Source organism: Benincasa hispida, chromosome 4, assembly GCF_009727055.1.
Source record: "Benincasa hispida cultivar B227 chromosome 4, ASM972705v1, whole genome shotgun sequence".
Taxonomy (NCBI): Eukaryota; Viridiplantae; Streptophyta; class Magnoliopsida; order Cucurbitales; family Cucurbitaceae; genus Benincasa; species Benincasa hispida.
Genome location: NC_052352.1, coordinates 59,105,307 through 59,120,632, shown reverse-complemented (window position 1 = coordinate 59,120,632; position 15,326 = coordinate 59,105,307). Strand labels below are relative to the sequence as shown.

Genomic DNA, 15,326 nt, shown 5'->3' with positions numbered 1-15,326 from the left:
TTTTCATTTGTGTTTCATTTTTTATGTATATATTCGAGGTTTATTTAAAATATATACAAGGTTATTTCAAATGCATTTAGAATAGTACTAATATATACTCCATATTTAATTTTAGTCTCATTTCTATTGAGATATATATTTCACATAATTTCTCATATAAGCACATGTATATTTATTTATTTTGCAAATATACATTTCATATTATATAACAATAATCTTAACACGATAAATTAGGGCATAAACTATTATTTCAAATAAATTCATATATATTTGAAACTGAAAAAAACGTAGAGATGATGCCGAAGGTGTTGTAGATGGTGAGTGAGGGAGAGGGAAAAAAATGGGGCAATTAAGAAGGAGTGAGAAAAATAAATAATATTGGGGAAAAAAAATCATGTACATGATTTCCATATTTGTGTATTTTCATTTTTTTAAAACTATCATAAATTAATAAGGGTGTTATGGACTTCTAGGCTTGATTTTTAATTAATATTGTTATTCATTAGGTCATTCATGAAGAAAATGGTGCATATGAGACATTTTTGTAATTTGGCCTATTTGATTAGACTCTTAGTGTAGAAACCCTTAAAATTAAAAGAAGCATGGGCTATGGGCTAGGCTTCATAAATTCAGATATTTACATTACATCTTTTAGGGGGTTTTTGGCGTGCGATAAAAGTAGAGGGTTGAATTGAGTTGAGTTGGTAATTATTATCTGGAGAGTTAAATTATCTGTGTTTGGGGTGTAGAGTTGAGTTGAGTTAGTAATTATTATCTGGGGAGCTAAATTGTCTGTGTTTGGGGTGTACAATTGAGTTGAGTTGAATCAGAAAGTCGGTGTTCCGAGTGCAGAGTTGGGTATATGGTGGAGTTTTTGTAAATGAGATTGGTTCTTTTTTTTGTTTTTTATTATTTGTTTGTTTTTGTTTTTTTGTTTTGTTTTTCTTTGCTTCTTTTGCTTTTCTATTGTTGATTTATTTTCAACTATACACTTATTTTCTTAATCCCGTTATGACAAAAAACTGTAAAAACTCTAATTCTTTTCAATTTGTAAAGCATACCATCAAAATATATGTCATATTGCAATAAAATGAATATTCTTCCTTCTAACCGACAATGATTTTTTAACCCTCAATTACTTATGAATTGGTTTATATATATATATAAAAAAATTAAATCTTGCTAACTTAACATTATTATAAAAGAATTAACATGTAATACACATAAATAACGTTGAATAACTAGATAACTTAACAATTTATGTTTTTATAATATGCATTGTCTATGTCAAACTGAAATTGTGCATAGAATATTTACCCTTTATTTCATAATGATGTTGAGAATGTGATAGTATATTAAAGTTGCATTTTTTTGAACATCACAAAAATAATATCAAATGACCGAACATATGGCTGATAACTTGTAGAAATACAAGTTATTGTTCTCTCAAAGTTAGAATAATTAGGATATTTAGTGATATAAACATACTCATTATGAAGGAAAACACATGAAATTTCATACATGTGATAAACGCATACAAAAGTATCCTTTTTAGTAAAAATTCATTTCACTAACACATTTCAATGTAAGAATCAAAGAAATTTACTAAGTGTTGCAGTTAAGGCCAACGCAAGGAGTGCGTCTGAGAATGTTCGATGCATGAAAGATACACTTGGTTTGTGCAGTTCGTGTCAAATCACCACTTGCAAGCATGAGTATCTGACTGGCGGCGTTTGAGCATTTCAGAAGTGGCAGACGGTTGTCCTAGGGTATGAAAATTAATGTAGTCAAATCACCAAGTTGGTGAGATTTGCCTATAAAAGGAGAAGCCACTTACAGAATTGAGAGTTAGACACTTTTGAGACCAAACAGATAGAAATTCTCTTAAACCAGTAGTTAGAGTCCTCTGCCAGTGCAAGCAAGAAGTAGGAGGGAAGATACCATTTCCACCGTTGACTAAGAGGATCTACCGGAGAGAAGCTTGAGAAAAATATCTAAGCTGAGATTGAACTCTACAACTTGACTTCTTCCTTTTTATCTTTCATTTCCATTCACCATTTCATTTCATTAAGCTAAGATTGTTTGTATAAACACTTGTTATCTTTGATTAAAGGATTAAGTAGTTAAGTCACTCAAAAGAGCAATTTAACTATTAAACGCATTAAATCAAGGCGTGAAGTAAGTCTAGAGATAGAGTTGCTTACGTCTCTTGCCTATTCTTTATGACCAACACGTGCACCCTAAAGATAGGATTACATGTGGCCTTCGCATCGAAAGATGTTGAACTTAGCATGAACTAAAAAATAGAATTTCCAATGCATAGCACATACATTTAGATTGCAAACAAGCATCTACACCATCTTCATTTCATCTCCATTATGATTATCTAGGCTTGTTATTTCTATTAGGAAATCAACGCATACTATTGACACTTTAAACCATTCATCCATAAACCCCTTTCCCCCTCTGAACTTCTAGTTCTTCTTGCATGCATGTCGTAGATTAGTGTAAATAACCAACACTTCAGTTAATTTGGAAACATCTGCATCAGATCCAAAACAAAGTCTGCAATAGAACATTCTAGAGTCCCTATGGTCTGACTTGAGAAAACTTGTACGCATTCACAAGGTGTGCACGCATCCACTACCAATGCATCGTTTGATTTTTTTTACCAAGAGAGAAATCAATTCATCATTCATCTCCATTCATCATAGTCATTCATCACCATCCTCCCTCATTATTTAAGCTCTTTTAGAATCAAAATCACAAGGCAAGCGGTGGCCATTCCAAAAAATAAATTCACAAAATATATATTTTTGGGTTGAAATATTAAGTGGTCAATCTAATGGGTTCGAGCAAGTAGGCGGATGCAATACCATTTTCGTGCCTCTTCTGGTATAGCGAGGAAGAGGTCTGCCTTTTTTATGTTCGTGCCAATGATACCAATCAGGTCGCATCCACCTATATTTTCAGAATAGAGGTAGTCAATACCAGTGTTAAGTGGTAACGTGAAGGATTATTTTGGGGTTAGGATTTAGAGGTTCCAACTTCCAATGATTATGTGTTAGGAGTTCTCGTAAACAAGTATCGAAAGTAATGGTTCGTTAGGCTTATCTTTACAGTTAATTAGGTTGACAAATATCTCATTGTCTTAGACCTAACAAGGGATCAAATTTACCTAACATATGTTTACCAACTATGTTTACAAACTATGTAAAAATTTAATCCCAAACCATCTTTTTTATAACTTATATAACAACTATATTTTTAAAAAAAAATTATTTACCAACTATTTGTTTTCTAATTTTATTTACCAACTAATTTCATTCTAATTTACATACTTAAAAAAAACTAAAAAAAAAAAAAAAAAACTAAATAAACTTGTTTACCATAAACAATTTTTTCTTTAAAAAATTGTTTACCAAATATTTATTGAAATTTTTTATAAAAAAAAATTGTTTTCTTTTTAAACTTGTATACCATAAATTGATTGTTTTTTTAAAATTGTTTACCAAATAATTTTTAAAACAATTTATTTGCTAACTGTTGTTTGCTTACTGATTTTTTTTAAAAAAAAAATTTTGAAACTAATTTACCAAACAATTTTTTCAAGCAGCTTTGTTCACCACCCACTTTCAAAGAATTTTTTTTTTTTTTTTTTTTTTACGAAGCCAATATTAAAATTTACATTTTGTCCAAATTTTATTGCATTTTTTTCCGATTAAATACAATAAAATTTTATTTAACATATCAAATGAAAATATTGAAAGCTTGTGCAATTTAGTTACCCTTCAAAATTGAAGTACAAGTTTTTTTTTTCTTTTTTATGGATTCTAACATAACAGATTCTATTCATATGGTTATGAGCATTTAAAGTGGCAAAAAAGGAAGAAAAACCCACAGATAATCAAGAAAAATTAAAGAAATCCAAGAAAAAACCAACACCGAATCATAAAATTGAATCCCAAGAAAACCAAGAAAAAAGTCCAAAATCCCATATATCTAACATGTAGAGAAAAGTAAAGCCAAAACCACGAAAAAAACCCATGCAAAACCCTACAGATCTACAGATCTACAGATTTACAGATCCAAAACTCACAAAAAAAATCCAAACAAAGAACTCTAAAGGAAAGTAGATCTCAACAAAAAAAAAAAAAAAAACAAAAACCTCCTAAAAGAAGTAGAAATGAACAGAAAACTACAAAAAAAAAAGGTAGATCTGAAAAGCAACTCCAAAAAAATTATATCTAAACCAAGAACTCGCAAAAAAGTAGATCTGAACGAAAAATTTTATGCAATAAGAGATCGAGCAAGAAGAAATAATCAAAGGAAGAGAAATAGAGGAGACGAAAATGATGTTACCAGTCACATGAAGATGAAAAAGATAAGAATGAAAGAAATGTGAAGCAACAGACAAGGGAGAGAGAAATCTAAGAGTTAAGAGGGAAGTAATTGAAAATAGACATTATTAGGGCTGATTTTTGGGAGAGTAAAACAGTGGGTTTAATAACCCATCGTTTTCTTTTAATCGATCAAACAAGTTGCTTAAAAAGCACATCCATCCCAACCCTCTTGGACTACCAAACGCCCCATTAGAGTTAATAATTAAGTGTATAATAATATTTTTAAGGAAATGTAAATATAGTAAAATCTATCAGTGATAGATTCTATCACGAGTAGAAGATATACTCAAAGAATTTATCTAAATTTTGCTATATATGTAAATTCTTTTGGATCGTGTTGTATCTGTTAATACTTTGGGCTTGATTGCTATATTTGCAATTATCCTCATATATATATACTAGTTCATTATCACGTGAAAATATATGCGTGTGTTTTCACATTTCAATATATTTGAAAAACATTTATAGATTCTTTTAACTCCTTTATATTATATTGAGCTATAAATGTATCACTTTCTTCATAGTTACAAATATATTTTACATTTAATTATTTTTTTTATTCTTTTTGGTACAAATATTTGTTCTCTTTTTAAGTACAAAATTTCCTTCTTTTCCGTAATAAATTAATAAAATTTAAGCATTGTTAAGTTCAAATATATAACTACAATATTCATTCTGTTTTTATTAAATATTTATTTAATGAATAAATCAAACAAATTAAAAATTTATAAGAAAACCCTATATAATACCCTGATTTAGATTCTTATATAATCTTTAAAAAAAAATATTAATACTAATTTCATTTTCAAAATTTGAAATCTAAAATATTTGATATAATTTAGAATTCTTTTTTCAATCAATTTAATTTATTTTTTAAAAGAGTAATTTTCAAAAATAGAAAAATAATGAAAGCTATTTTTACAAAATAGACAAATTTTAATCTTCTTTAATAGAAGCTGATAGAAGTCTAATGTCTATCAGTGAGAGAAACTGATAGACGCTGATGAAAGTCTATTAGTGTCTATCAGTATTTTTTTTTAATTTTTTAAATAGTTTGACATTTTTCTATCTGTGAAAATTTTTCTTTATACAATTTGAACTTTTAGCTAGGATTCTAACTTTAATTTTAATTAAACAAATTGTACTAAAAAAAATTATTTGTACCAAACTAATTATGATTTTTGTTTAATTTTGTAGGTTACACATTTAGTCTAATTATCAATTTTTGTAAGTTACAGTTTAATATTGTTATAAATTCTTACAGGATATAAATTTAAATTTATTATTATGACAACATTGTATGAGAAATGCAAAAAAACACCAAGAACAATAATATCGTAATATACATACTATATATATAAAAGTAGAATATTAATTTTCTCTTACTCGATAATAGCATGACAATTGTCATCATGCAATCAAACATATGCATAACTCAACTAACTTGGACCTATTGAAAATGTTAGTGGTTTGTTGCCATAATTAAGAAACTTACTACGGTAGCAGTTACCAACCTTTTTGTGACACTTATTGCCTAGCTAACCTATTTAGGAACCTTGAAAATAAAATAATTAACATTCAAGAACCAATGGAAACATTTAAGACAACCTCAAGGTACCATAAATAGTAATTCGTAACATGTACATACAAAAGCAAGGTTTAATGGGTCCCACACACTCAAAATTAGTCCCTAGTATGCAACACATGTGTACAAATCTTTACAGAACAAACACCTAGGCTTCCTTCAAATATAACTTTTAAGTGGCAAAACAGCAGCACAGCTATCTTCTGGAGAGATGACCGCTACCTGGAAAGGAAAACATTTAAAAACAGTGTGAGCTACTAGCCTAATGAGTGACTAATAAGACATAAACATCATGCTTTAAACTGAAATAGCCAAGCAAACTCATACTTAAAACTTTTCTTAAAACATAACATAACTGAAACATAGTTTAACATAAACCTTAGTTGAAAAGAACTCTTTCACTTAATCCCTCAACATCATACCTTAGTTGATGTGGAGTACTCTCGACACATCCAACGTCAACCCTACCTACGTTAACATAGCCTACATGCACATGGTAAATCCATGAATATCGTCATATCTTAGATATCAGAGACAGATGTCTTCTCATAGTCTTTCAGCATCGGTTCCTTCATCCTAGGCCAGATACCTTCTTAAACTTCTTCAGTATTAGCTTAACATTGCACATCTATCCCGAATACCTTCTCATTGTCCTTTAGTATCAGGTTTCACTTTAAAACATTCATCCCGGATACCTTCTCATTGTCCTTCCGTATCGAGTTTCTCATAAATCATCATAAAAATTCCTCATTACATAAACATATTTAAAAGCATAGTACAAAAAAACATATGCTTAAACTTCTTTATCACATACACTTGAACTATTAACACATGCCTCCTAATACCTTAAACATCTTTACTATAAACGCATAAACCACTGAAGCATGCCTCATAAACATCTTGAAACTAATGCTTTTGAAAAACTTTTGGAAACTAGTTTGCTCAGAAACTAACTTAATTATACTTTTAAATAAAAGCAAGCATGAAGCTAGATTTTTAAGTAAATCATGCGTTTACTAAAACATTTGGAAAACATTTAGTTTTGTCACTCACAGACTTGGACATTCCTCCTAGGATTGATAGGCTTTTCCTATTAGCATTAACCCTGTGGAGATGATAAACATGTTTAGCCAATGCCATTGGTCATCTTATGAGACTAACTCATCTAAATAAGCTTAACATTTAACTTAGAACATCAATTTTCCTTACAATGCATACCTCTTATGTGTCCAACACTTGAATTTTTCTTGAATTTTATGTCTTAACTAGGAAACCAACAAGTAACATCAATGCCCACACCATGTGCCAACGCACAGCCTAGGCACCCATCCAGTCGTACACCAACGCAACACTGCACAACCTTTGCGCTCAATGCTCAACGTACACACCCGCTCAGCCTAACTCACGCCTGCACACCCTCGCATGCAGCCTAATGTCTTCATCTGCATAGGGCCTTGCATCAATTAGCCTTCGTGCATACACTCACCAGCACCTCTGCCTGGCTGTTAAAGTTGCTTGCTTGTTCATCCTAAGTAGTTGTCTGCTTATTCAAATTGAAAATTCCAGTTTCAATTTTGAGCTCAAATAACTTATTTTTTAGACCTTATCTTGGAAAATTTCCTTCTATAAACTTGTTTTAAAATGTCTTAACTAGCTTGCTTAAAATTTAAGCTCATAATTCCTCATAGATTGCTCGAAAACCTCCAAACATCACCATTGGCCCAGATTCATCCGAGAACCTAACCTCCTTGAAGTTTTCTTCAATTTTCAACTTGAAGCCTTAGGAGATTTCTTTCGGCAGCTCTGAAACTTCAACTACACTCACTAATCATTCAAAAAGCTCTAAAATCACTTCAATAGCACGAGAGAATTGCCAAAACCAAGCTTTTGAACTAAGGCTTCACTTTTATACTAAAACCTACCCGACTCCCTTTTTATCTTCGGCTGCCAAGTTGCCTTTAAATGGGTTTAACTCTCCTAATCCTGACAGCTGGCCACTCCATTCGGTGCTTAAGCAGAAATTTTCCTTTAAACATCAATGCATGGTTCACCAACTCCTCACCAAAGCAAGGCACACCCTGTGCACGCATCTACTTGGTTAGCGCATGCCTCAAAACATCTTACGCCCATCGCCTTGCCAAAGGTTATTGCTTGGCTTTCCTTAAATCACCAATGCAAGGCTTATCAATCTCTTGTCAACGCATCAGTCCTTGGACGCATGCCTCTCAGCCAGCGCATGCCAACTTCCTCTTGCGCATCGCCTAGCATAGTTGCTAGCGCATTGCCTTACCTTTGGCACTTAAAACCAACAACCATCATCCTCATGCATTCTAGCCTCTTCACCCAATGCGTAGGCTAATGCCCAATGCTAAGGCCTCACCTAGCCCACACCTAGTTCATACACAACGTGCCCACACCTACGACCAACCCTTAGCCGTCTATGCCTTGCACTACGCCCATTAAGTGCCCAACTAACATCTATGAAACATGGCTACCGCAAACCACATGAACACACAAGGTCTTCAACGCATGGCAACCTTTGGCTTCCACACTTAGCCGATTTTTTTCCCTTGCTAGTGGTCTCAATATATCGAAAAAATTAATAGAATGATGTTTATTTAATGCATCTATATGATATGTGTATTAAGTATTGGAGTATTGTAGTGTCCTTTACAAGTGGGAACTGTCGAATGTGGGTATTACATTATGAGATATATACGAGAAATCGTGACTAAAGAGAAGAATATTATAACAAATGTGGTATGTCTTTAAACTACTTATATATATTGTAACATTATAGATAGTGTAAATAGTAAATAAATATGTATATCTTACTTTCTATATTTTATAGATTGATACGAGGAGCTCGTACTCGCAACTTGAATTGGATGAAGTATGCCTGGAATGGGCTAAATATTTAGGTCGCTATATCTGATGGATTTTCTATAACTTGTGTATGTGGCTAGATGAGAATGCCCAAAACTTTTTTTGCGTAAATGTTTTGTTCAGCCATTATAGGTTATATACTTCAAAGAAATGTGTGGTGGAGGATAGAATTTTAGTCTTGTGATTTTTTAAATACATAGCACATATAGATTGGTCTTACAATTATGGAATTATTATATATTGGGGTGGGTTGATAGAGTAATGTAAATTTTTTGAATTATCGTACTATTGTACAATTCTTCTTGTAAATTTTGAAACCGTTCATGTAGACATGAATAATAGAAGAATGAAATTGTTTATTTTAGTATTCTCAATTGTTACGTTGGATGTATTGGGCTGATATGTAGACCTGAAATGTAATGCAGAAAATGAGAAATGGAAATTAAATTTGAATGTTTAATTTGGGAAAAAAAAAACATAGATGACATTGGAAATGTGTCAAGAATTAGATTACTTGACTCTTATTTCGTGTCAAGATAAAAATATATTGGACAAATAAAAAATGTCAAGAATAATCACAATAATAAGTGTCAAGAATTAATATACTTGACATGTCATTAGTGCGAAGTGTATTATATTTCTTGACAAGGAAATTGTGTTAAGAATTATTTCTCTTGACATTTTTACAATGTCAAGTTATCACACTGTACTTGACATTCGAATAATTGACGTTTTTATAAGTGTCAAGTATACCTTTTACTTGACATTGGAAAAACGTCAAGTAATCCAATTTCTGTAGTAGTGATACTTTGAACATTTTTCCTTCTTTTCTCTCATCAAGTTTTTCCCTACAAATATATTATTAACTTTTCCTTAATCTTGATCAACATATTAATTAACTTACTTAAAATGGGAAAAATAGGGTTCAGGGTTAAAAAAGAAAAAAGAGTCATTTTATAGAAGTATGAAACGAAGAGATTACAAATCTTTTGAAGTTCTTTGATGTTAACTGATAAATAAATGACAATTAATTTCTCTAAATAATACTTGTGTATAGAAGTGTAATATTTTGATTATATGGTAAAAGAAAAGGTTGGTTATATGAATTTGAGTAAAAGAATTTTTTTTAACCTAAAAATTTATTTATGTCATTACAGATAGAGAGATTGGATGGATGGAAGATATGAGAGATGAAACTAAAATTGAAAAAGGTGGGGATGCGTGCGGGAGAGAGGAAATGAATTTAATTTAATATATTATTTAATTATTATTTAGATGTTAATGGTGGGTGGCATGCTTTGTAAATTTCGAATTTGAGAGAGGATAATGTAATGAAAAAAAAAAAATTACCAGGTGCAAATGTGCGTGTGTTTTTACAATATAATACATTTGAAAAACATTTTTACTCGGTTTTATCGCTTTGAATTTTATTGAACTACAAATGTATAATTTCTACCTGAGTTATAAATATATTTCCATTTAATTAGTTTTTCTATTTTTTATAAATCTTCTATTTTTTCAAGTACAAATAACTTTTTCTTTTGTTTTTCATAATAAATTACTAGAATTTAGGTATTAAGTAATATATATAATTACAATGTCCATTTTATTCATATTAAATTGAATGTTCATTGTACATCACTTGAATGAAAATTATAGTTTTTAGACTTAATTAAATAAATTGTCTAAAAAAAAGCTTTCTCGACAAGGAAAAAAAAACTTAGAAAAGCAAATTTTTATACGAAACTTATTTATAATTTTTATTTAATTTATATAGGTTACATGTTTAGTATTGTTATCCATTTTTGTAAGTTACAATTAATATTATTATAAATTTTTATAGATTACAAATTTGATTTATTGTCAACGTTATTAAAATAAAACATATAACCATTAAAATTTCATATATGTATATTAAACAACAAATTAAGCATACAACAATAATATCATATACAACTGACACTTTCTGAATTATTTATAATATCCATCATGGATAAATATTTAAAATTCATAGATAAATGTTTCATATTCTAACTCTATAAATTCCAATTTATCGTATCAATTTAGTGGTGCATCCAATATCTTAACAAAAATCAATAAAACTTTATGTTAATATGATTGGTTGAATAAAAATAAATTATTAATTTTTTTTTATGATACGAAATTAAGTTCAACTTCTTTCTGAATTTGACACAAATTTATACCATGAAAATATATTTTAAAGTAGTATAAGAATATAGGTCAATTTTCATGGATTAAATAAGATCATAAAAGGAAATATTAAATATTATTTTTTTTAAATGAAAAGAAATATGAACTTTCATTTTAAAAAAACTAAAAATAAAAGATAATAATATTATTTTCTATTATTTTTAAGAGCATATTATTCCCTAGTGTTAGAATATGACAAAAAACACAAAATGATATTAAGTTAATACATAATTTTTTTTTAAGATAAAAAGTAATTGTATTAAACTAAAGAAGAATAAGAAAAATTAACAAATATTGTATTTCCTCTTCTAGTCTCTAAATCTTAGGGATGTTCAAAAAACCCGATAATCCAACCAACCTGGACTACCCAACCCAAACCGCAAGGGTTGGGTTGGGTTGGGTTAGATTTTATTTTGGGTTGGGTTGGGTTGGGTTAAAAATGTTAAAAAATATTAAATTCGGATTGGTCTCGATTACCCCATTTAGGGTCAGGTCAACCCGACTCGACCCGATATATATTATATATATATATATATATATAAACTTTAACCCTTTAGTTTAACCTAGTTAAGCAGCCCCTTCCTTCCCCCTCGAATGAATTTGCAATTTTAGTCGTTCACATCAGCATTCCTCCATCGATCTTTATCGATCAGCATCATGTCTTCGCCAATCCGCATTAGATCCTTACTAGCCACCTTCCTCGTTCAGTTTCACGCTCGCTCGCCAGGGTCTCCCTCTCCATCTCCATCTCGTCTCTTACAACCTTCCTCTCACTCAGAATTTTTCTAACTTCAACTCATCAGTGCTTTATCTCATTTGATTCCTCTCAAGAAGAAAGCTTCTCTTGATAGGGTCCATAATTACTAACTGTCGTCTTCTTCTTTAATTTTCCCCCAATTTTCGTTTCATCGAATTTCTTATTTCTTTTAAGCTCTAATTTTAGTGATTTTGAGTTCTTTGGTTTTGATTCTATTCTAATTATATGTTTTTTGTTGTTGATTTTTTTTCAATCTCGTGATATCTCACCCAATCTCTCGATCTATAGTAACAAAAATTAGATCCAATCGAGAGGAAAGGAAGGGGAAACAAAGAAAAGAAAAAATGGGTCAACTTGATGATCCAACCCGACCCAACCCAAAAAAATTGGGTTGGATTGGATTGGGTTGACCCTTAAAATGGAACCGATAGAGTTGATTATAAGGCCAACCCGAATTTTCGGGTTGGTCCAAAAAACTACCCTAACCCGACCCAACCCGGACTATGTACATGTCACACCCCACCCCAGACCACCCTCTTAGCCTAGGAAAGGGCGTGACTGCAGCAGTTATCAACCGTTCCGTTGACACTTACTACCTAATAACTCTTGCGGAAATAACTCTGATACCAATGTACAAATTGAACAATCAACTGATTAAGTAGGCCCATTTTATTTTACAACAATGAACGTTTATACAACTTCAAGTCTTAACTACAAATTTACAACATCAACTGTAAAACCCTCCGGAAGTGTAACGGTGGCTTGTGGCAGACTTTGACCTTAGCAGCACCCTGAAACTCCTCACCTTTCGCTACCTGGGGGAGGGGGGAAACATAAAACATGGAAAACATGAGCTATAAAGCCCAGTGAGTGGTGCCTTTAGATAAACAAATAACTTTGTCAACGAAATATACTTTTGGGAAAGCAATACATAGTCAACAAGAACATTATCACAAGTTCATTATTATTTTCTAGCCAAACCGCTAGACAATCTCAGCTTGACCGCTGGTTATCACATAATAAAAACATCCTTAGTACTTTCACACGTATAATAAGACAACAACAATTCCTGTGGAAACTTTCCCTATACCCTATTATCCCGCCAATGTGCACATCGACTATTTTCCCGCTAGCTATGCTTAGGTAACTTGACTATATTTCCCGTCGGTCATCATCGACTATCATTTTTCGCCGACCGAAGCCGACTATATTTTCCCGCGAAGTACCCTTTTCAAACATGCTAACTATGTATCCCAGATACAATTTCAGTTTCCAAAACAAACATACAAGCAATATCTCAACAAGCATAGTAATCAGATAAACATATATCCCTGATCATGCCAATTTAACATTATCCCCTATATATATTTACCTATATATAGAAATTATATCAACAATACAACACACAATAACCACTTACCTTGATTGGTTAGGAACTTTCCTTTCCAAAGTTCCTTAGATTTCCTTGGTTTCCCTTTTTGAACCCTAAATTTCAGATTCAAATATCAGCTTAGATTACTCATAGTTCCAGACCTTATTTTAAGATACTTTCTTCTGCAAACATGTTTTAAATGTCTCAGAAAGCTTACCATAAAATATTAGCTCATAACTCCCTGTGGTTTAGCCGAAATCTTCAAAACATTAATACTGGCCCAGCTTACCCGACAGCCTGACTCTTCTGCCTTTTTCTCAACTTCCAGCCCGATTCCTTAGAGCTTATTCTCTGGAAGCCCCACCATGAAAAATAGACTCTTTTATCTTTTAGATGGATTTAGAATCACTTCAAACGCATGAGTATTCTGGGAGAAATTCTCGTTCCAAGTTGATGTTACTTCCTGTCTTTTCTGCCCGACAGCATCTCCCCTCTTGGAACTTCTCGACCAACGCATGGTCTTGCTACCAACGCATGGTCTTCTCCCAATTAGTCCTCATACACTATTCTTTATGTATTTTAAAGAGAATTTGAGTTTTCATCTGAAGTCCTTAGCTCTATTTATAGGCGTCCAAGATTGCTTCATGGTCGACACCTCCCACTTGGCCGCATGACCAAGTGTCTCTTCCTTACACCATCAACACAATCTTGCATCAACACAACCCAAAGTGTCATTTTCTCCTTTCACCAACGCATAAGCTTCCAATCTAATGTAACCACCTCAAATTCTTAAGGCTTAAGGCTTCCTCCCAAGAAGACACATGGTTTGATGACGTTTTCTATGTGATCTCATCCTTTATATGCGTCCAACTCTTGGATGTTCAACGCATAGTCCACTACTCAACGCCTAGCAACCCAACTTAGCCATCGTAAGAGCCAGCCATCACCAACGCATAGGATGGCCACTCATCCTCAACGCATGACTTATTAGGTATCACCGCACGGCTTGCTCGGTATGGGGCACATGGCAAGGCGTTCGATGCATTGCAGGGGTGTTCAATGTACGGCCGCTCGGCAGGGCGCTTCGATGCATGGGCTGTGCGCTTGGCATGGCCGCTCGACGCATGGGCAGGGGCGCTTGGCTGCAGCTTGGCATCAACGCATCGCTCGACAGGGCTTGCTTGTCCACTCGACGCAATGGGCGCTGCCATCGACGCATTGTTCGCTCGGCCACTCAACCTATGGGCGCTTCCATCAACGCATCGCTTGGCACGGCAACTTGGCCCACTTCGACATATGGCTGGGCAGTTTGGTCGAGCCTGCTCGATGCATGGCACCCTCCAGCCCTTGTGCCATCCCAATGCCTCATCCTCGGCTGCCTACCACCCTTCAACGCATCCTTCCATTTTCCTTCCTTCACCAACACATCCAACACATCCATCATCCAACGCATCCAACGCATCCATCATCCAACACATCCAATGCATCCAACGCATCCATCATCCAACACATCCAATGCATCCATCCAGCCTAATGCGTTGGTCTAACCTCCAAGGCATGTGTCACTCCCACTTCAACTTCTCCCTTGGCCTAAATAATCTCTCCAAGATCTTATGGCCAATGCATGACAATGCCTAGTCCAACACTTAGTCAATTTTTCATCAATTAAAGCTTAACTCAACTATTCAAGAAAAATCTATTCAACACCTAGAAATTTTCGTTCACTTCAACCTAGGATTTAACTTTTACTTAGTTAATTTCCTTAATCACCTGCTTAAGTAAGGAATAATGGAAATCCGGGTTTCACAGTACACCCCTACTAAATCTCTCCGTCCTCCTTTCTCCCACCTTATATAGTCGCGGACTGTATTATTTCCCATTATTCTCTAATAACATATTATTTTTTATTGTTAGAATATGAGAAGATACAACAATTTTTAAAGATAAAAAGTAATTATTTTAAACTAAAGGAGAATAAAAAAAAAGTAATCAAAATTTATATTTCCTTTCCTCATTTCTCCCACCTCATAGTTGAGGATTCACAATCCCTTCAACATCTTTCTCTCTTTTTTGCTTTACAGTCATATATGTGGATTGTCGATGTTTACACCC

General features: G+C 32.7%; 1 long non-coding RNA gene across 1 annotated transcript; it reads right to left on the bottom strand.

Moving 5' to 3' along the window:
- Nucleotides 1-2,687: 2,687 nt before the first annotated feature.
- On the bottom strand, nucleotides 2,688-4,505 carry LOC120076429. Its single transcript, XR_005481547.1, has 2 exons — nucleotides 4,363-4,505; nucleotides 2,688-2,961 (listed from the first exon to the last, which is right to left on the bottom strand). It is a non-coding gene; the product is annotated as an uncharacterized LOC120076429 (long non-coding RNA).
- Between the last annotated feature and the right edge of the window lie 10,821 nt (nucleotides 4,506-15,326).